At 41.4% G+C, this 21,432-nt stretch overlaps 1 long non-coding RNA gene across 1 annotated transcript in view; it reads right to left on the minus strand.

Moving 5' to 3' along the window:
• Window positions 1–19,703, minus strand: part of LOC117061279 — a 158,349-nt gene extending 138,646 nt beyond the window's left edge. Inside the window, exon 1 of the long non-coding RNA XR_004428060.1 lies at window positions 19,637–19,703. This is a non-coding gene — a long non-coding RNA (uncharacterized LOC117061279). The remainder of the gene's footprint in view (window positions 1–19,636) is intronic.
• Window positions 19,704–21,432: the final 1,729 nt, after the last annotated feature.

Raw genomic sequence — 21,432 nt, forward strand, 5'->3', positions numbered from 1 at the left:
AACCAAACCCATACATGCATGAATCCACTCTGCCGCCTCTTAATAATTTTAAAGTAAGAAACAGTATGGGATGAAACCACATTCTCTACTCCTGAAAATATGAACCTAATATGGATTTAGGTATCTTATTTGGCCCAATAAAGGAAATTGCTCTAATATGTGTTATACAGGAAAGTGAGTTTCTTTTACTTTCCCCACAAAAGTCCATAGATATGCAATTTGGCAGGCTTACTTTACCCTGAAGGGGTTTCTGTGCCATCAAATTCCACCTGCATCTGCCAAACGGGGGAAAAGTTGCAGCTGTTTTAAAACTCCCCATAATAGTGAATGGGGAGTACAGTGTGGCTCAGAACCCAAATAAAAGACTGAAGTGGACAGAGTATGGAGTGATCCCAGAAATCGATTGCATTTTTTAAAAGCACAGATACAAGGAGAATATTGTGGTCCATGCACATCCCTAGTAAGTATGAATTACTAGTATCCTCATGGTATAGCTACAATTATTTTTTGTTTTCTAATTATGATTGAGACGTGTGGATTTCAATGCTAATATGAATGCTGTAAAATATATGAGCGAGATGTTAGAAATAGATGAATCAGTCTACTTCTAGAAGGGAAGATCAGTCAACTTCTGGAAGATTAAGTCTGAATGCTGAAGCATTGCAGGTAACTTGGGAAGTAATGTGCCATCTTTGAATGGCCCACATTGAAGAAAGCTGGTCCTTGACATTTGGACCCACTTCAAAGCTTTGTAGCTTATTGAAACAGCTGTCAAATACCCTATGTATGCCTTCAGAGCAATCTCTGGTCAAAGTATCAACACAAGCAGAGTCTGCTCTGAAGATGGACACTAGAGATTTTACAATCACCCTGATAAACGTGCCTTCAGAGCCTTTATCCCCCACCCCCCATACAAGTAAGTGGATACCGCAGCAAACGTGTTTCTAGACTTATTTTCTCCCTCAAAAATACTCATTTAAAAACCTTTTAGAATGCATTTTTTGAGCCAAGAACTCCTTCAGAACATCTGGGAAGTGTGAAATCTGGCAGATAACCAAGTTCTTTTCTGCACATTAGCCTAGGCGGAGTGGATCAATTCAGTTCAAACTGAAATTTGCACATATCACATTCTTCAAACATTCCTAGGAGCAGCAGCCCCATTCATTTCTGACTTAAAGCAAACTCACTGGGTCAAAATGCACCAGCCCCAACTGTTTTGAAGTCTATGTGTGAGCAGCAATCCACCACTATCCTAAGTCCCAATCATGAGGAAGTCAACACACGGGAAACTACTCATATATAGGTTTATTCACTGCAGACAATCCGCTCCGGTACTGAGATTTTTGAGAGCAAGACCATAAGAACCGGCACCATCATTTTAAGGGGGCTTCTCTGATGTTTTAAGTGAGGGACATGAGACCTTAGTAATACACTGAATACAACTCTAACTTCTGAATAGATATGGTTTTTGTTGTAGCGATAGGTCTTACATTAAAAGTATGGGGCACAATTTAACAATGCTGGTATTAGGCATCTCCACACACAAAGCAAGACCGAAAGCCATCCTCATTTGTTAATTCTATTTTTTTTTTATTTTAAAGAACACAGAAAAGGCAGAGAATCTCTTATCCAAAGTGATAGTTTTGGATATGCATTATGGTACAGCCAGCCCGGATCCAACAACAGAATTGTTTCTTTTGTAAATTTGACTGATAAAGACCACAATATGTCCCTGTCAGAGCACAATGATTTCAGTGGGTCTCACACAGTAGAAAAGTTCAGGCAGATTGTACTAAAGCAGTTCTTCACAACACCACCCCCCCCCCCCTTTATATAAAAGTCACTTTTGCAACACAGTCAAAATCAAAATATATCAGCCTATTTCCCAAGGGCATGAGTTAATTAAAACAGAAGATAAAGTAGACACATATTTTCAGTATTCAAGCTGAATGTTGCCAATATTCTGTTATTGACCCATTTGTGTAAATTGGGTAGTGGATTTAATTTGTCACCTACCTTTGAAAAATTGGCAGGTGCAAAACAAGAAATACATTGAATAATGTCTTAGTCCATGGTTCTAATTTCTAGATCTCTCTCTCTCTCTCTCTCTCTCTCTCTCTCTCTCTCTCTCTTTAAAAAAGAGGCATTTGTTGTTTGGTTCGAACAAAAGATTTAAAAGTTTTAATTAAGAGTGTGCAAGTCTCCCTTTATTTTACGCCTAAAGAGTTTCTGCACGTTCCAGAACAAAGTGTGAAAAGGAACTGAGGGATTTGCACGCTTCCAACACAGAAATGTGCAAATCTCTCAAATATGCTCCAGATGCAGAAGTGTCTCTGGCTTATTCCAGTGTGTCTGTAACTGTTCATTTCTGCTGAAACAGCAGGAGATGTTTGGGGTTATGCTGCACTCTTGTAGGTTATCTCAAGGTCAATGAGCGAAGAGGAGATATCAGTAATTCAGTGAACTGCCTGCTTATGCCTACTTTCATTTTCTACTCTTTTTTATTGGGTTTTATAAACAAGAATAATGTTGTACAAATAAGTACACCAAGTTTTCTCATGTCATTTGTATATCACAAAAATAGCATAAGAAATGTGGAAAGATATCTACAACATATGTTTCATTATTAATGGCCAATGTATAAGTTCTTGGCTCATGAATTGGTTTAAACAATTAGGAAGAAGAAGAAGAAGAAGAAGAAGGAGGAGGAGGAGGAGGAGGAGGAGGAGGAGGAGGAGGAGGAGGAGGAGGAGGAGGAGGAAGAGGGGGAGGGGATGGTGAATGGGGTGGGTGGGGTGGTTATGTTTCTATTATTCTACTTAGGATGTGGGGTGTCAGCGTTACTTGTATGGGTTCTCTTACTATTCACTTGTTTTCTGCTCTGCATGTCTTCTGAGTTTCTGTTTCAACTGTACATTTATTCCTGAGGTTTTGTTGTTGTAACAAAGGTTAATCCTTAGAGAAGTTCTCTTTGCTAATGAGCTTTTGACTCTGCGTGATTCAATGGAACCAAACACATCTGCTCCACCAAGCTTATGCTACTCCGCTGTTCAACAAGGCAAGGAGCACCTTGGGACTTGAGGACAAATATTGTCAGCCACGGGGGGTAGAAGGTCCCTTTCTGAGGAGTGGCAAGGAACTTTGGAGTAGGGGCAGCTTGCTCAAAAGATTAGGGTGAGCACAGCCCTTTTCACCTTGTTGCAACAAGTGTCATGTTTGCCCCCAATCTTGCTCAGGGGCATTAAAGGAGTGATGTTCACCTTTACAAGCACAAGTTTGCAACGCTTCTTGCTTTACTACGAAGAATGCATATAGTGATTGTGAATTTGATCCCATGGTTATGTCTCATGCAGTAACAAAATAGAGAAGCAGAAGCAAAAAGAGCATTTAAAAGGAGCACTTTATTATTATTATTACCATTATCTGATGTCTAAAAGGTAAAGGTAAAGGTACCCCTGACCGTTAGTTCCAGTCGCGGACAACTCTGGGGTTGCGGTGCTCATCTCGCTCTATAGGCCGAGGGAGCCGGCGTTTGTCCGCAGACAGCTTCCGGGTGATGTGGCCAGCATGACTAAGCCGCTTCTGGCGAACCAGAGCAGCGCACGGAAACGCCATTTACCTTCCTGCTGGAGTGGTACCTATTTATCTACTTGCACTTTGACGTGCTTTTGAAATGCTAGGTGGGCAGGAGCTGGGACTGAACAATGGGAGCTCACCTCGTCGCGGAGATTTGAACCGCCAACCTTCTGATCAGCAAGCCCTAGGCTCTGTGGTTTAGACCACAGTGCCACCTGCGTCCCTTATCTGATGTCTAGGACCACTTAACTGGGTAGGTGGGGAGTGGGATTGAAATAAAAAATATATAATATTTGTTTCTGAAATTTTTTCTCTTAATTTGTATTTTATATTGCATTTCCACTAAAAGGGGTTAAAAGCAAAATCACATTTGCTCGGTGAGAACAATGAATAAAAAAATAAGTCATCAGGGGCAAATTATTTAGCCTGGCATAAAATCTAATACATGTTTTTTTGTCACAGTGTGGCAATGCTATGTATGCATGTGTCTAGACTTTAGATGAAGTCACAACAATTCAGAAACGAGCTCCGTCTCATTAATACAAATGGAGCCTTCTTAATATGTATGCATCCAGCGTTACGAGTTCAACTCTCACTTCTTGTTTCCAAATGTAAAAATTAGTTTGCATTCATAGGATTGGTATATCTATAAGTATCATTGCTCCGTTCACCACCGTGATCTGGAAGGTGGAAAGAGGCTGAGTTCATTTTCAATATGTCCATCTCATATGAGATACCCAGTCAGGATAGAGTGTTTTTTATGTATGCCACAACAGCTGCTAGAATCTTACTTGCAAGAAACTGGAAAGGCGAAGAGATCCCGACTGTGGAAGAATGGCAGATGAAGCTAATGGACTTTATGGAACTCGCTGAACTGACCGCGAGACTCCTAGACCAGAGGGAGGAGAAGGTGCAACAGGACTGGAAGAAATTTAAGGACTATTTAAAAAATCGTGTAAAATTGGATATCTGAGCAGAATTAGCTTGGTGAATTGGCTTTAGCTAGTTGATGTTAGATAAAATTGTATACAAGAAGTATTGTTATGAACGATCTAAATGTTTAAGAATGTTTTAGGATATGTAGTCTAAGTAATGAATTATATTTGATTAATTATGTCTTAAAGACTATTAAGAAGAGTGGTTAATGTTAAGAAAAAAGATACAAAGTTACTAAAGTATATTGATATTGAACGCAGTTGAGGGAGCGGGGGAAGTCCCTCCTCAAAGAAGATAGAAACTAGAATTGAATAAGGATAGTTCCTGTTTATGTAGGTATGTATAAGTTTTCTTTTATTCTTTGTTGTTTTTGTTTGATGTGTTTATTATGTTTTTTTATTGTGTATTTGTGTATGTATTGTGTTTTTGTTGTTCAATGTGAAAATAATAAAATATCTTTAAAAACATTTTCAATATGTCCAATGCAGCCACATTCTAGAAGTCCAAAAGGGCTGATTCCAAAGTAAGCATGCATAGGTTTAGCTACAGCAAAACCATAGGCTATTTCTGCGTTGGGAAGTGGTATGTGGGAGTTCTCTTGAACAGACAGTTGTAAAACAATGTATGTTTTGCTCTGCATTGGACACTGAAGGAATCATTTGTGATGTTCTTTACACTACTTAATAAGACATGTAGGAGAGGTTGAAATGGGATTCAATAGAATTTCCCCCACAGGTGAAATCTAAACATTTTCTCCAAGTGTTACTTGGCTATCTACTGTTCTCATTCTCCATAAAGCTGATAAAGCTAGGTGCAAAACTTTTTGTATTCAGGCTAAAATCCTTTCCACGCCAACTTTGGAGGACTCCATTGAATTTAATGTGACTTAGTGCTAATAAATATGCATGGGATTAGGTACATAGCCTATTTTTCCATCTATAAGATGTCCCCATATATAAGCCTCCCCCCATTTTGGGGGACTCAGTTTTAAGAAAATGAGGGGAGATGGCCCAAAGTTGTTGAGCCTCTCCCCCCCCCAGCTGCGGGCAGGAAACACCTCCCCCGATTGCTCCACACTCACTGTGGCATGGGTGAATCTGTGCTTCTGCCAACTGGCTGGCTGGTGACGCACCGCTTCTTCCCCCCCCCCCATGCCACTATCCTTGTATTGGACGACCCCAGTTTTTTGACATGGTTTTTGAGTCAAAAAACCTCATCCAATACATGGAAAAATGCAGTACATTGTCTTAGGGAAAGCTGATAGGGAGCAGGAACTGGCCTGGCATGGTGGGGCAAACACAGGGGGGTTGCTTATTGCTGTATTGGGGGCCAGGGAGGAATTTGCCTTCAGACTAAATGGGCCTGCCTGGGACTTTTGCCTACTTTGTAGCAACTGTCACAACTTAATGGCGGATAAGGCACTGGGCTTTATCCTTGGATGACACAGTTGTAACTGTCAGGATTCATCCTACACACAAGTAGGACCTTGGCAGAGACACATGCCTGACTGGCATGTTCCCTCCCTCCTGGGTGATCATTCGGGAGCTTCATAAGCATTTCTCAGCCTGAACATCATAGCGACTGATGCCAAGAAACATCAGCACACTTACTGATCCACAGAGTATGCGCAGTTGTGTAACAGACCTCAGCAACTCAGCATGTAGGCTAATCTACTTTATTTATATATAAACATACGCAGAGCTCTGAAACATGGCTCCCTCTCTTTCTAGCATCAGACAGCAAAGAGAAAGAACGAAGGACAACAGTCCCACTTCAGGGAACACAATAAGACAAACATCCTGTCTTTGGCACATCCCATTCCTGTGGAATCAAAACACATATCCAATCATGTGATAGACAATAAACCCATGACTGCACACAGGGAATGAATCTCAACAGTACCCCACACTGGTCTGGGGAAGCTAGGGTCACCCTGATTTCATGTGCCTCAAAGGGAGTCCCTTAACCCTGGTGAAATAATCAGCCAGCAGATGGGTTTTCATCTGTAATCAATAAAGGCCTATTTAAATTCCAAAATGGTTGTCCTATGTTTATTTCAATTCTGCCAGCACTAGCCCCCCCCCCCCTCACCTGGCTTCACTGCACCTGGGGCCCAAAACACACAATTCTAGCCCCTGGTCACTATAATAAAATAGTAGCTGTTCCAGGGTAAACTCTGAATCTCCCAAACTGCAGCACATACATCCTCAGCATGTTCCAAATAGAGGTTTGTATTACTTGGTAGATCATGAGACTTTTAATCTCAGGGTCATTGGTTCGAGCCCCACATTGGGAAAAATATTCCTGCATTGCATGGGGTTGGACTAGATGACCCTCATGGTTCCTTCTAATGCTACAATTCTAAGATTCTCTCTCTAGGGAGAGAAAAACAGCATTGCATAGCTTGATTTCAACTGAGTATACTCAATTACACACCCAAGGCTTTTGTGTCAGAAACCCCCTACTATATTTTGTAAAGAACTTTGTGGTTTCTGTTCTTTTCCACATTTGGAAGTCTAACAGAGTTCCTTTCAAGGAACATGTTTACTTTTCTTTAACAATGTACTATTTGCTGCTGATGGGTATTCTGCAACTGTTTCTTGTAAGGCTAAAGTTTAGATCTTTCTGAAAAGTAGGTCAACAACCCAGCTTTCTGTGCGGAGGGTCTAGCAACAGCTGGAAAATGTTGTCTCTGATGACATGATCTTTAATATTTAACAGCATCCTCATACTTAAATTGGCTCCAAATGTTAGATGATCACATTCTTCCTGATGTAATCTGTTGGTCTAGTTATGTTTCCTCAAGCAACCTATATTTCTGCCACTTGTATGACTTGGATCATCTTTGAAACAGCTGATAGTATCAAGTTCAGCAGTTTCATGAAATGCTTATAGTGCAATATTACAATTGTGTGCAATTCTGGGATTCCATTCCATTCCATTTTTTAAAGAAAACCAGTCTTTCCACCACCCACTATTTTATATGGAAAGCCATATCCCTGAATGTCTTAATTGCAATATATAATGCTTTTATCTGTTCGGGCTTTCAGAAACAGTGTAAGGTATCGAAGCACCTGATGGCTGCTGAACAAATTTTGGATGAACAAGCTAGGAATCCGTCTTGATGAATCTTAAACTATAACAGTGGAAGTTCCTGAAAGTAGGCTTGAATCTGTGCCCTTGTGAACATTTTGTTATATATAAATCCTGCAAACCACACATGCCTACTGTTTCCATTCTATCAAATAATGATATTGTTCAATCCTAAAGTAATTAAGAAAGAGGAGCAGAGAGAATACTGTTTGGACCAAATCCTGCTGAGATCATCTATCTTCAATCAAATAAATGTATAGCAGGACTGCAACCTTAGCCTGTAAAAATATATTCCTCGGCAATTTCCTACGTACGACCCACTAGTTATGTGCATTTCTTCAACATTTTCTATTCTCTGTGTTAAAAGGCTGTTTCCATAATATATACATTTTGGGGGATTTAACACAGCGGTCCATAATATAGATTTCTGGCTGGGAATCTAAGCCATAACAATGGGGTTGGTCTTGGAAGTAAGGATAAAAATTACCAGATAAAATTTCTACAATTAAGGTGGAGGGAGGAAATGATTCACATATTCAAGAATGAAACTATGTGACATTGAAAACACGTGTTATCTCAGTGATCTTTACAATAAGGCTGTATGAAATAGCACTCTTCTTTGGCTGTTAGAGACCACATGCCTTTAAAATGAAACATGGCCGGTTGTTGTTGTTGTTGTTGTTGTTGTTGTTGTTGTTGTTGTTGTTGTTGTTTAACAGGGTGTCACACATATAGTAAAGTGGGTGAAACACCTCTTATATCTCATGGCTCATTAATGACCCTTTAAAAAATAGAAACAGAAGACCCAGGTTCAAATCAGTCATGGGCCTAGGGACAATCATCTTGGGTCACTCGTGATCTTTCATCATATCCTTTCTTACTGGGTTGCAGTGAAGGTAAAATAGGAGAGGGGGAAATCATGTAAAATAATTCATGTAAAAGGTAAAATAGGAGAGGGGGGAAATACCTTGAGGTTCTTGAAAGAAAAGAATGGAATAAATATAGTACAGATTGCTACAATACCAATATAGATGCAGTTGTAGATATAAAATTTATCCATGCACAGTATTATACATTGGAGGATTGGGGTGGGGAGGGGAGGGGAGGGGAGGGGGAATCAGAGATGCAGCAGCTCACTAAAAGTTACCTAAAAATAAGTTTTGAATGGGTGGCTTCTTAGTTCACGACACGTAATTCAGCAATACATGATTGGAACCAATCAAACGTACTAGTAAATAAAGGAAATGTTGTAAGATGTACTGGTTGCTGCCAACCTGAACAGCTTTGAAGGTGGCTTAGATAAATTCATAAACAATAACACAATACATCGCCTTCCGTTTCTGTTGTAGTGTGCCTCTGATTGTGACTAGATGAGGAACCGAAATGGGAGGGTGCTATTGTGTTCATGCCTGCTTATTATATCCGTGGACTTCTCATATATATATCAGATTGGCCACTATGGGAACAGAATGCTGAACCAGATGGTCCTGACAAAGCAAGGCTATTCATACAATATGTTATGAAAACTAGCATTAAAAAAATGATTTGGTATACTGGTTCCTTTGTCAAGTCCAAGAAACTATTTAAAAAATATATCTTGATCATTCGTGAGCATACAAATAATAACGCTAAATGACATTACAATGCTTGGATTAAATTCTTGCCAGATGCAAGATTCCAGGGGTCTTGGCAATTAACCAGGGTCTGTGTTCCTTTGGAATGAGGAATGACGGAAACTAGTGTGTGGGGGGGTTATATATGAAATATGGTTTATTCACACATATTTACACCTGAGTTTTGTGGAGGGAGTGCAGAACATTAAACTGCCACGAGTGTCTCTTGTTGCTTCTCCCATAGCCTCAGCAAGCTTGGGTCCAGAGCAGAAGCCAAACATGCACTCTGGTCTCTCTGGGAAGCCTCCTCCAGACAGAAGCGCATGGTGTTCTGCCCCTCACTCCCCCCCCCCAAAAAAAACCCTCCTCCAAACACAACTTGTGTAAAAAGGGCATCTTTTTCCTGTGGTGACATCACGCTCCCTGGTAACTTAACCCTCCCAACTCTGCTGTTATCTTTTGCAAACTAACATACAGCAGGGAGAGGCACTCCACCCGCTCCTCCTTGGGTGACACTGAATGTATCACCTTTCATTAAGGTGATGACCCAGAAGGACTCCCCTGCCCAGCGCCTGAGGGCCCCAGTCCTGCCACTCACAACCTGATTTGGGGCGGGGCCTGACAGGCTCCATAAAGGAATGCCGCTGCTGCCGCTGCTGGTGCCACTGCTGGGCAAAGAGGGCTCTGTTTTTTGTTTTTTGTCTTTAAAAATGCTGTTATTTTTTTTCACCTATGTCATTTTAAACTGTGGTATTAATGCTGTATTCTTAGTTTTAGATTTTGATTTATGTGGAAATTGTTTTCCATTTGGCTGTGTATTTTTATGTGGTTTATTTATTGTTTATGACTATTGTAATTATGCAAATCTTGCCATGTTGTAAGCCGCCTTGAGCATTGTTTCCAACTGTGGAAAGGCGGCATACAAATAAAATGATGATGACGACGACTCTGTCATCACCTGCCTCTGTTCATTGATGGCACCTCTCTAAGCACAGCTTTTGAGGAACCTGCCTTGACTTATTTTTTTCTGGCCTTGCTAAATCCATTGCTCAAACCACACATTTATTAATTTCAAAAATTACGGGGAGAACCTGGCACCCAGGAATTTTAGGGGACCTTTGCCCCGCGCAAAACCCCTAACACTATGTAATTTATTGGATGAAAGTGTGGGAATTAGAAACAATATATTTTACAAAAGAAATAGTCCGAGCAGTCAGTCAAATACTATCATCATCATTGAGAGGAAAATATAGATTACAGAAGGGGTTTTTTTTTTATTTTGGAAGAGAAGACTAGCTGATCAGCGGCAGTGTTTCAAGCTGTTAGCTTTGATTTCACATCCTGAAGGCAGGAGCTCACATCACCACAGAGGCATATAATTGCAAAGGATTGCTTGGTTGAGTTGAATACAGTTAACTTGTTTCCAATTTTCTTGTCCTTGGGAATAAAAGCAGTCTCCTGTTCCGTATAATGAAAGCCACGGCGAACTCTGCCTGTCACAGTTTACCTAACATGAATTTTCAAACATGTTTTCTTTGGGAGGGGAGGGGGAGGGGAGAGATATTCCTCCACAGCACCCCTCTATGTATGGTTCATCATATAAACTGAGCCAGTGTGGTGTAGTGGTTAAGAGCGGCAGACTCGTAATCTGGGGAACCGGGTTCGCGTCTCCGCTCCTCCACATGCAGCTGCTGGGTGACCTTGGGCTAGTCACCCTTCTCTGAAGTCTCTCAGCCCCACTCACCTCACAGAGTGTTTGTTGTGGGGGAGGAAGGGAAAGGAGAATGTTAGCCGCTTTGAGACTCCTTCGGGTAGTGATAAAGCGGGATATCAAATCCAAACTCTTCTTCTAAACTAGAGAATTAGAAAGAAATACTTGTGTGCCATGTATCCTACAAACTGCACTGCACCAAATCTATGCCCACCTCATCTGGTTCAGAGCAAATATGCCTAAGCCCTAGTAAAATAGAGTGAGTTTGCACACCGTGGAAGTAGGAGCCAGTGCTGTCAAGTATCCCGTTTTCCCCAGGAATCTCCCTTATTTCAAGCAGTTTCCCGCTGCTATCCCTTATTTTTTATATCCCTTTAATTTCCCATTTTTTTCAAAGGAAGCAGCTCCTCTCCCACCCCCTGCTGGCCAGGGACTGGGAAGACCTCGCCTCGTTGCAGCCTCAAAGCAAGCGGGAGCCATTTCCTGCGCTTACAGGCGTCGTAGCCCACGGGCAGCGTTTCCAAAATACAGTAAGCCTACTGCGCGCGTTCACACCAGTGCCGCCCACTTTTGCTTCTGGCTCCGCCCACCACTGCCATGTGACTGTCCCCGGGATAGGTGAGGCTGCTGAGCCCTTATTTTCAAATCTGAAATTTGACAGCTATGGCAGGAGCTGTAGGCTGTGCCATGAGACAGAAGGAGGCAAGCTAACTCCCTCCCTTGCTCTTGCTAACTTCACCACTGCCATCAAGAGGATAGCTTTTCTCTGCAGACCATCTCCACGACGCAGTCCTCTAACACTGTTTTTCTTTTCCCTACTGACAAAATTGGTTCAGTGTGGTGAACATTTGAACCTCCTTAAAAGCAGAAAGCAACCATTTCACCGACAAGAAATACCCAAGGATGGCACAAGGGACTGATAGGCTTGTAAATCACTATGGCACCTGCTGCTGACTTTATGCAACCCCCCTCCCTTTAAATCAATAGTTTTCAGAACCTGTAGAACCACTGCTGTAGAACGACTCTAGCAAAATTGAGAGCAGGAACTAGAGTACTATATATGTTTCTTCAAAAATCTGTTGTGGCCCATAAATCTGTTTTCTGGGGCTCTCCCTCAAGCTTCTGGATCATATGTATGGGCTACACAGGGGCCTGCAGGGAGAAAAGGAGAAAGGGAAGTTCCATTGAACAGCCAAAACTCCTTGCTCCAGTGGAACAATTAAGTTGGATACCACACAGGTAGTTTTCAAGTCCCTGGGAATTTGTTATGCACATACATTCCCCGACCACCACTTTGAGACTGGTTCATGTTAGTATCAGGGGCTCTAGTAAAAAGCAAATGATGTCTGGCCTAGATTACAGTTTTAGCAAAGGAGTTTTGACAAAGGAGGGTCTAGCTATGGAAATTGTACAGTTGGAAGGGACCATGAGGGTCACCTAGTCCAACCCCCTGCAATGCAGGAATTTTTTGTTCTGTTGAGATTAGACTGTAAGCATACCAAGGACAGTTTATCCCAAGGCTTGCTGGGCTCCTGCCAGCAGGACAGAAATTAAGCAAGCATTGTTGCACTCCTCTTGCAACCCATTTTATAACCACCGGAAACAATGGAATGGAAATTTCTGGCAACTATGAATCTCATTTCCTGATCTGGCATAAATATTCCACAGTTTGGGGCTGAGTCAGGTGGCTGAAATTGTTCTTCACCCTTCAAATTCCCAGTCATACCCTGACATACACACACTCAATTATCTATAACATATGCCTTATTGAACTCCAACATTTGTTGAGTTAGAGCTACGGATGTCTACAGTGGTGGAGACAGGAGATTAGACATAATCTCTTCTGCATGATTGAAGAGGGAGATCCATTGTATCCTATGGTCCCTGGGACCCTTTCCTGGGGGGGGGGAAGGTCAGTATAAATTGTCCTCTCCAAGTTCTATGGAAGGCTAGATCAATGTCTACATATATCTCTGTAACATATAGGCAAACTTCTTCACCCTTTGCATCACTTGAAAAATGGAATTCTCATTATTCAATATTTTGCATAGTATGCTGGAAACAGTCGTCTACAGGTTTTCCACACCTATCAGCTGATCACCCATTCCCATCACCCTTCTGAGTAATACCCCTCCCCACTCCCTCACTATATTTAAGGGCCTGGTGACTTCCGTTTCAGTGTATCTGAAGAAGTGTGCATGCACACGAAAGTTCATACCAAGAACAAACTTAGTTGGTCTCTAAGGTGCTACCGGAAGGAATTTTTTATTTTATTTTGTTTTGACTATGGCAGACCAACACGGCTACCTACCTACATTCAGCTAAGTTTATACTGCATTATATTGAAGAATGTAAAATATGAAATTGGGAACCCCTTTATATTGTAACCATGTCTTAAAAGTTCAGATTTCGAATTATATTTCAAACTGTGGTGTAGTTTTCGGTTCTACAATTTTGTGAGATTGTATTACAATACTGGCAATACTGTCAAAAAGTATTTTAGTTATAAAAAAAATGTGAGCATTCATGGTGTCATGAAGTCCCCCCCCCATTTCCTCCTTCGTGTCTTGATTTAAATCACTAATAACCAATGATAAAAGGGTAGATGATAAAATGGAAAGGAAATGTTTCTTTAAAAAAAACAAAACCAACATTCCCAAAGGTGGTAAATCAAAACTATGCAATACCTGTTAATTGAGATGTTAAGGCTTCCAGGAAGTGAGCTACAATGGCTGAAACCAAGTGATTATTCACATCTTTTGAATTGTGCTTTGATCAAGCTCCAGCTATTTGGTATCAGAGTCAATATTAGCAAGATGCTTTTCCTGTAAGAGAATTTGCACTTCATGCTCCAGAATGCCCATAAACTGATCAGGGGACTATATTCTATAATTTAATTTTCATTTGAAAGTGAATCCCATAATTTTAGAGGCTTAATGGCTTGGGAAATTATTATGGGGAACAATTATTTGGCACTGACCTTTTTCCAAGCTACCTGTTGTTTTGATTGCTTTACCAGCAATATCTTTAATTGAATTTGTCAGCAACAAAAATATGTCTTCTAACAGATGCTGGCTGAACATTTTTATAATTAATGTTATTACCCCCAGATAAATATTTAAGCAAATAAATGTTCAGAGTAGAACAAAGTTGCTTCCATTGTTGCAAAGTCAAAACAGGGAACAAAGGAGTGCTGGGTCATGAAGAATCTATTCTATATTTAACGAGCAAGAGAAATTGGCAGACACTCGTCATTGTACAAGGTCTCAACCATGTCAACACTTTATTTACAACTGCAGGGAAAGACTATAGCAGAGATGCCTGTGCTAGAAGCCAGATTCAAGCCATGGCAGATCATGTAATGACTAGTCTCATGCAGACTGAAGCAGTTTGAAGTCAGCAGAGATAGTCTTTTCATTGTGACCGCCTTATGCAGAAATGATAATGTGCATCTGCTTTGAACAAAAAGGTTCAGCTATTTCCTATGTGCTTTGGAACTCTTATTAAGGGAGCAATCCTGGGCTCAGGTCCACTGAGCTGGAGGGCTGGGGATGTGGTAGAGCCACACCACGCTGGCTCAATTCCCCACACCTTGCTCAGCCAGAGAATTGTCAGATAGTTTGGACTAGTTTCTTCCTCAACCAGCAAGCAGTGAGCCATTTTGCAGTGTTGTAATATTCCGTCTTAACGTGTTGAATGCAATTCTTCATTTGGGTATCTATCTATCTATCTATCTATCATTCATTCATCTACAGGTATCTACAGGTGAAACTCAAAAAATTAGAATATCGTGGAAAAGTCCATTTATGTAAGCAATTGTTTTCATTAGCTACTGGAGTTTAATATATGAGATGGACTCATGGCATGCAAAGTGAGATATGCCAAGCCTTTGTTTGTTATAATTGTGATGATTATGGCGTACAGCTGATGAAAACCCCAAAGTTGAAATTGTTAACAATTATAACAAATAAAGGCTTGACATATCTCGCTTTGCATGTCATGAGTCTATCTCATATATTAGTTTCACATTTTAAGTTGAATTACTGAAAGAAATGAACCTTTCCATGATATTCTATTTTTCGAGTTTCACCTTATCTATCTATCTATATGTGTGTGTGTGTATCTGACATCGGCCTACCTTTTGCTATAATGTCTTGTTTCTCTTGAAAATGCAAGGCTGCAAATGATGTGTCACAGAGAAGGTCCCAAAAAGCAAAAATGATGAAGCAGACACCCTATACCTAGTTCCCTGCCCTGCTAGACCAGAATACAGGAATGGGTCCCATTGGTTGCAGAAGCCGAGGAGGAGGAGGAATATCCTAGCGTGAGTATAGGAGAAAGTGTTTTGTTGTTGTTGTTGCAAGTATCACCAACTTCCCTTTTGGCCCACAGAAGCCTCTGCTGAACCAAAGAGCATCAGTGGAAGGACACAGGTGGATAAAACTCCATAGGCTGTAGTTTGGTGGTAGCTGCTGTTTATGGTCCTTGCCTATATTTCATAGCGCCTGCCCCCGTCAACTTTGCTCTTACTTCATTTTTTGTCTTGCTTTGCTTTCCTGCAGGTTACTTTCATAGACTGCATTATACCTGCTTTATGGACTATATTGACTAAACTGTACAGTCCAGCTAAATTTAGTAACGCATTCAGAAACAGTCTGTAAGCATGCCCAAGAAAACATCCCTAAATTAGTCATATATTCACAGATATAGTACAAATTTATTGTTTATTTGCAGCGGATTATACGCAATGGCAGCTTTGCACTAGCAAAAATGCTTTTGCTAGAACAAGTCCAGGCATCCCCATTTCCACTTATCCTCCCATACAAATTGCAGCTCTCTATGCCATATCCTTGCTGGGATGTGGGTAGCACTGTGGTCTAAACCACAGAGCCTAGGGCTTGCTGATCAGAAGGTCAGCGGTTTGAATCCCTGCGTGGGGCGTGTTCCCATTGCTCGGTCCCTGCTCCTGCCAACCTAACAGTTCGAAAGCACATCAAAGTGCAAGTAGATAAATCCAGCGGGAAGGTAAACAGTGTTTCCGTGCGCTGCTCTGGTTCACCAGAAGTGGCTTAGTCGTGCTGGCCACATGACCTGGAAGCTGCACGCTGGCTCCCTCGGCCAGTAAAGTGAGATGAGCGCTACAATCCCAGAGTCGTCCATGGCTGGACCTAACCTTTATGCCATATCCTATAGAGTTCAAAAAGGTCCCCCAACACTCATGGGGGAATGCATAGGAGAGAATGGCAAAAATAAGAGGCCTTTCCTTTCAAAACCACCATCAGATGCAATCCAGTGAAAAATATTGACAGGGATTTAACGTCACACTAGGGCAAGCATTTTGGCTGACCAGTCAGAACAACGTCCCTCTCCTCCTGCTACACACAGTTCTGGGGGATCTTTTGGATGCCCTAACCCAACTAAGGGGGGGGGGCAGAGGGTGTTGAGGGAGAGGAGAGGGAAAGAAGGGGTTCCATTGATGAGGAACTACTCATTAATTTGATTTATTATGTAAATAGAACAAAAAATCTAGTGCTGATACGTGTCCTATATTCGCTGAAAGGAAGCCAATGAACAACACAATTTAAAACAGGAAACTCAATTGATTTGCCATTACCATTAATTGTTTTTCATGTCACATAATTCAATACCATAAGAGTAGAGGAAGCATAAAATTACTTGCTTGCAATTAGGTATATTGGTATTTGTTTTTTTTTTTAAAAAAAAACCTATATTAGAAAAAAAAGAAAGAAGCTACACTGCTTTCTTCCTGTTGTCCTCTATTAATTAATGCATACTTATATTTTAAATGTTTTAGATTGTATCAGGAACAAAGGAACCTGCCCTATTATGGACATGGAACAACAATTAAAAGAATCAATACACCTAAACAATATACTACAGTGTAAACAGTATCAATTGTATAAAATCAGAAATTCTCAAAACCCGACTGATTAAAAAAAATGTAATAAATTTCTAAAGATTGCAGTGGGGTTGGTTTGATAGGTACCCCTAGAGAAGGAACACCACAATGAAGGTGACACAGCAAAAATCATCCTTTCCTAATGACAGATAACATCTCTACTGAAAAGATACTCTAGTATCAGATTCTTCTGAGTCTGAAATTGAAAAAAAATATTCAATTGAGTGGCACAGGCCTGTCCTTCACGTGCAAGGAGAAGGGAGTGGGAATCTTGATGGGAAGTGGAATAAATGGGGCAACTACATTAATCAGGAGGGCATATGATTCTATCTCTATAGTCAACGGATCACATAGAAGGTGATGGGAAAGACTTCTGCCTGAGACCCTGCAGAACTACAGACCAAGTTGGGCAAGAGGAACAGAATAAAGCAGTCATAAACTTGCCTCCTCCTCCAACAGAAACAAAGCAGACAGCTGGGTTTGCCCAGAGGCGTAGCAAGGTGGGGGTATTGGGGGCAGACCGCCCCGTTTTCCATCCTGGAGGGGGGTGACACTCGGTGCCCCCCACAACTCCCACGCTGAGCCCTGCCGCTCGGTACAAAAGCCTCACTCAGCGGCTCATAAGGTTGCCGCAGGAGCAGCAGCACGGACGGACTGCGCATGGGCACCGTTTGTCCTGACGTGTACGTCGTTCGTCCTGACGTGTGCGTCGGGATGTCATGAAGCATGGCGCGTGCGCACTGCGGAGCAACACCCTGCCCCCGGGGGGATGCCTCCGTATTTGCCACTCCGGGCAGCCAAGCGGCTCCGTTCGCCACTGGGTTTGCCAGAGTGTTTATCCACCTTTGCTGCAGAATACAATGGAATGGAAATCGAAAGCTCTTTTTTTAAAAAAAGTGACAGGGTCATACTCAGAACAATGTGCCACATTCAGCGAACCTGTTGCACTAGCAGAAGCTAACAGAATAGGACTCCCCCCCATCCTCACCCCCAACCTATTTGCTCTGGAGGGTCAGGAAAAAAAAGCCCAAATATTGTGGGAGGGGAAGGGGGGTGAGTTGTTCTATCAAGTAAGCCAAAATGCTCCTCAATGCTACAAAGCTTTAACAGGTCCTCAGTTTGGTCAGCCAAATTCTGACGACAACAAAGGTGTGGAAGTCAGGTCAGCAACACTTCTGCTTGTCCCACCATCAACACCTGAAATTTGAACAATATCTGAAAGGGGTTGAAAATAATCTGGTTTGGCCTGCTCCCTCAGGCTCTTCTCTATCTTCTTATGATATCTTTAATAAGGAAGCAACCTGATCCATTCTAGTTAAATACTTGGATTTAAGAGAAGTTTGCCATGAACTTCCATCTACAATTTGGTTGCAACAATTTGGTTTCACTAATAAAAGGCAATGCCTTTTTGTTAATGGGTAAATAAGGAAATGGCACTAGGGAACACTGAATTGCAGCGTTTTCTTCTTAAAACAAAGATTATGCTGCTGTTTCGTAGGTGACCAGAAAATACTATCATTTTCAGCTTCCAATTATAGGTAGGTAAGAAAGAACATTTCACTAGCCAGCTACATTGACTGAAGTAATTAAATGATTCTCCAAAGGTTAAAATAATTATAAGCAGGAGCTTTGAAATATCTATTCTCTTACATGGTGAACCTTCAGAGAAAACTACTTTAATATTCTTTCAGCGAAACAGTACAGCAAGAAATACTAAATAGCTCAGTTGGTAAAGCATGAGACTCAATCTCAGGGTGATGGGTTTGAGCCCCACGTTGGGGAAAACGATTCCTGTATTGCAGGGGGTTGGACTAGGTGACCATCGTGGTCCCTTCCAAAGTCAGAGCTTTTTTGTTTCATGTAAGTAGTGGGTTTTTTCTGGGGGGACACAGGGGTATGCATACCCCCTAAACATTTTGTGAATCTAAGTTTGGCCTCATTGAGGGGCAGTATTTCAATACAGTGGTACCTCAGGTTATAGATGCTTCAGGTTACAGACGCTTCAGGTTACAGACTCCGCTAACCCAGAAATAACGCTTCAGGTTAAGAACTTTGCTTCAGGATAAGAACAGAAATCGTGCTCTGGCGGCGCAGCGGCAGCGGGAGGCCCCATTAGCTAAAGCGGTGCTTCAGGTTAAGAACAGTTTCAGGTTAAGAACGGACCTGCAGAATGAATTAAGTTCTTAACCTGAGGTACCACTGTATGAGTCGGAAAATGAGAGCACCCCTAAACATTTTTTTAAGGAAAAAAGCACTGCATGTAAGAATTTTCACCTTAAAAAGTGCAGTTAAAAGTCATTTGTAGTCCAATAAAATAAAATTTGAGGGGAAAAACCAAAGGAAATAAGTTGGTCTTAAGGACTGTCCTAAAGGCCTGTAATGATGGTTCCTCAGAGACCCAAGATGGTAAAGAGAAGGCATAGGGCCACCATGGGAAAGGACCTCTCCCTAGTGCTTGACAATCTATCTGCTCTCAGGGGCAGGCAGGTTAAAAAGATTCTTCTTTACCGTTCATAAAAGGAAAGCAGATGCCTTAGTGCCACCCAATTAGAGAGCTAAGATTGAACTTAGTTCCTCTGTCTGAACAAAAGTGAGATTTCAGCAAAGCACAAGGAAATCTTATGTAACCGTGTTTTTCAAACTTTGTCACCCTAATGCAAGAAACTTTCTGAGGACTTAACTCTCCCAAATGGAAGATAGGGAGTATTTAATCACAATGTCAATCTCTTAAGCAACCTAATTAACTGATTCGGAAAGTGCTTTGAATAATTAAATACATAAACTCACCAATTTTCAACGCCAAAATGGATCGATGACTGGAGGATTAGAAATGTAAGACTCCTCAAAATTTCCCTGTTAAAAAGTTCAAAAACATACAGTTAACATTTACAAAACAGCCTAACAATGCATAGGAATAGAAGAGCTTTTATATCGAACAGCATCACAAAGTAGAGTGTATGCTGAAGCTGTGATACAAAATTGTGCAGTTTGTAGAAGATGAAGGTCATATGCATATATTACGTTACATGATTCATAGCACTTTCCCCCAATTAAAATAACTAAGTTATATTCATATAATTAGTGCCATACACATCTATGACCAAACTCCTCTACTAAAAATAGTTCTGCAACTTGTATTTTCTAATGCCAAAATATTAAGTTTCTCATCCATACCTATACTTCTACCTTAGCAAATACCCAGGAGTTATTTCCAATGTCCTTTGTGCTTATGTAGGCACAATGTTAATCAGCCTGGTAAATCACCTTAATGGTTTTTAAAAACATGACTATATTCTTGCAGCCCACAAGCTAATCTGCACCTAGTCATTTACCATATGGCTGTAGATTCTAGAGCAGGCATAGGCAAACTCGGCCCTCCAGATGTTTTGGGACTACAACTCCCATCATCCCTAGCTAACAGGACCAGTGGTCAGGGATGTTGGGAACTGCAGTCCCAAAACATCTGGAGGGCTGAGTTTGCCTATGCCTGTTCTAGGGGCATTACTTAACAATTTCCACATCTATCCAAAATCAGTACATTCCATGCATTTGTATAAGATGTGAACAGTCTTTAGTATAAATTAAGCCAGATATGTGCTACTACATTCCTGTTTACTTTGCAACCAGTGCACTCCCACGACAATCCACACTTGTTTTGCAGCTTATTGATAAATACTGCACCACCAAACCAGCTTCAATCTGATTTGAAAAACGTTATCCGTGTGAAGACATCCACCACACTCCTTTTGCACCCACTGATACAGAAGGACAGCGGGTGACTTGGAAACACATGCAATCCTACCCATGTGTATTCCTTGAAATACTCCTTGAAACACAGCAGGGGGAAATGACCTCTCTACATTTAAAGCCAGGAATGTGTACCCAGCCTTATTCACAACTAAGGGCCATGTTACAAATAGATTGAGACGTAGAAGAACACACCTAAAGTCCATATCACGTTATCATAGTGTGATAGTAGTTTCCTGAACCAAGCAGATAGACTCACTTGCAGGGCAGACTTGGGCAATAAAGCACCCTGTGCAAGGACAAATAAGGAGCAGGGTTGCTGCTTTAGGGCTGAGAAAGAGTGAGATCAGCTGCTCACTGCTTCCCTCTCCTCTACTCAGTGGTGCCCCCTTTGACTTGGTGTCCTGTGTGGTCACACTGGTTACACTGTTCTAGGTCCGCCTCTGTTACTTGTGTACTTGTCCATGAGCTGAATGCCTACTTTTTGCATGTCTAGGGTGATGTGTATAATAAAAGCACTTTTCTACCCTATTGTTGCCATGCGCAAATCTCTGGTTTTTCCCATTCTGAGATTTGTTCAAGAAAATTGGAGATATGAAAGGAACATTTCGTACAAAGATTACCACAATTAAGGACAAAAGTGGAAAGGACCTAACAGAAGCAGAAGACATCAAGAAGAGGTGGCAAGAGGAATTATACCAGAAAGATATGGAGGTCTCATACACCCCAGCTAATGTGGTTGCTGACCTTGAGCCAGACATCCTGGAGAGTGCCCTGCCTTGTTGTTGGCGAGGCTTTCTAAGGCCCATTTGACTTCAACCTAAGAGTTCGAAAGC

This window comes from Lacerta agilis, chromosome 16, assembly GCF_009819535.1.
Source record: "Lacerta agilis isolate rLacAgi1 chromosome 16, rLacAgi1.pri, whole genome shotgun sequence".
NCBI lineage: Eukaryota > Metazoa > Chordata > Lepidosauria > Squamata > Lacertidae > Lacerta > Lacerta agilis.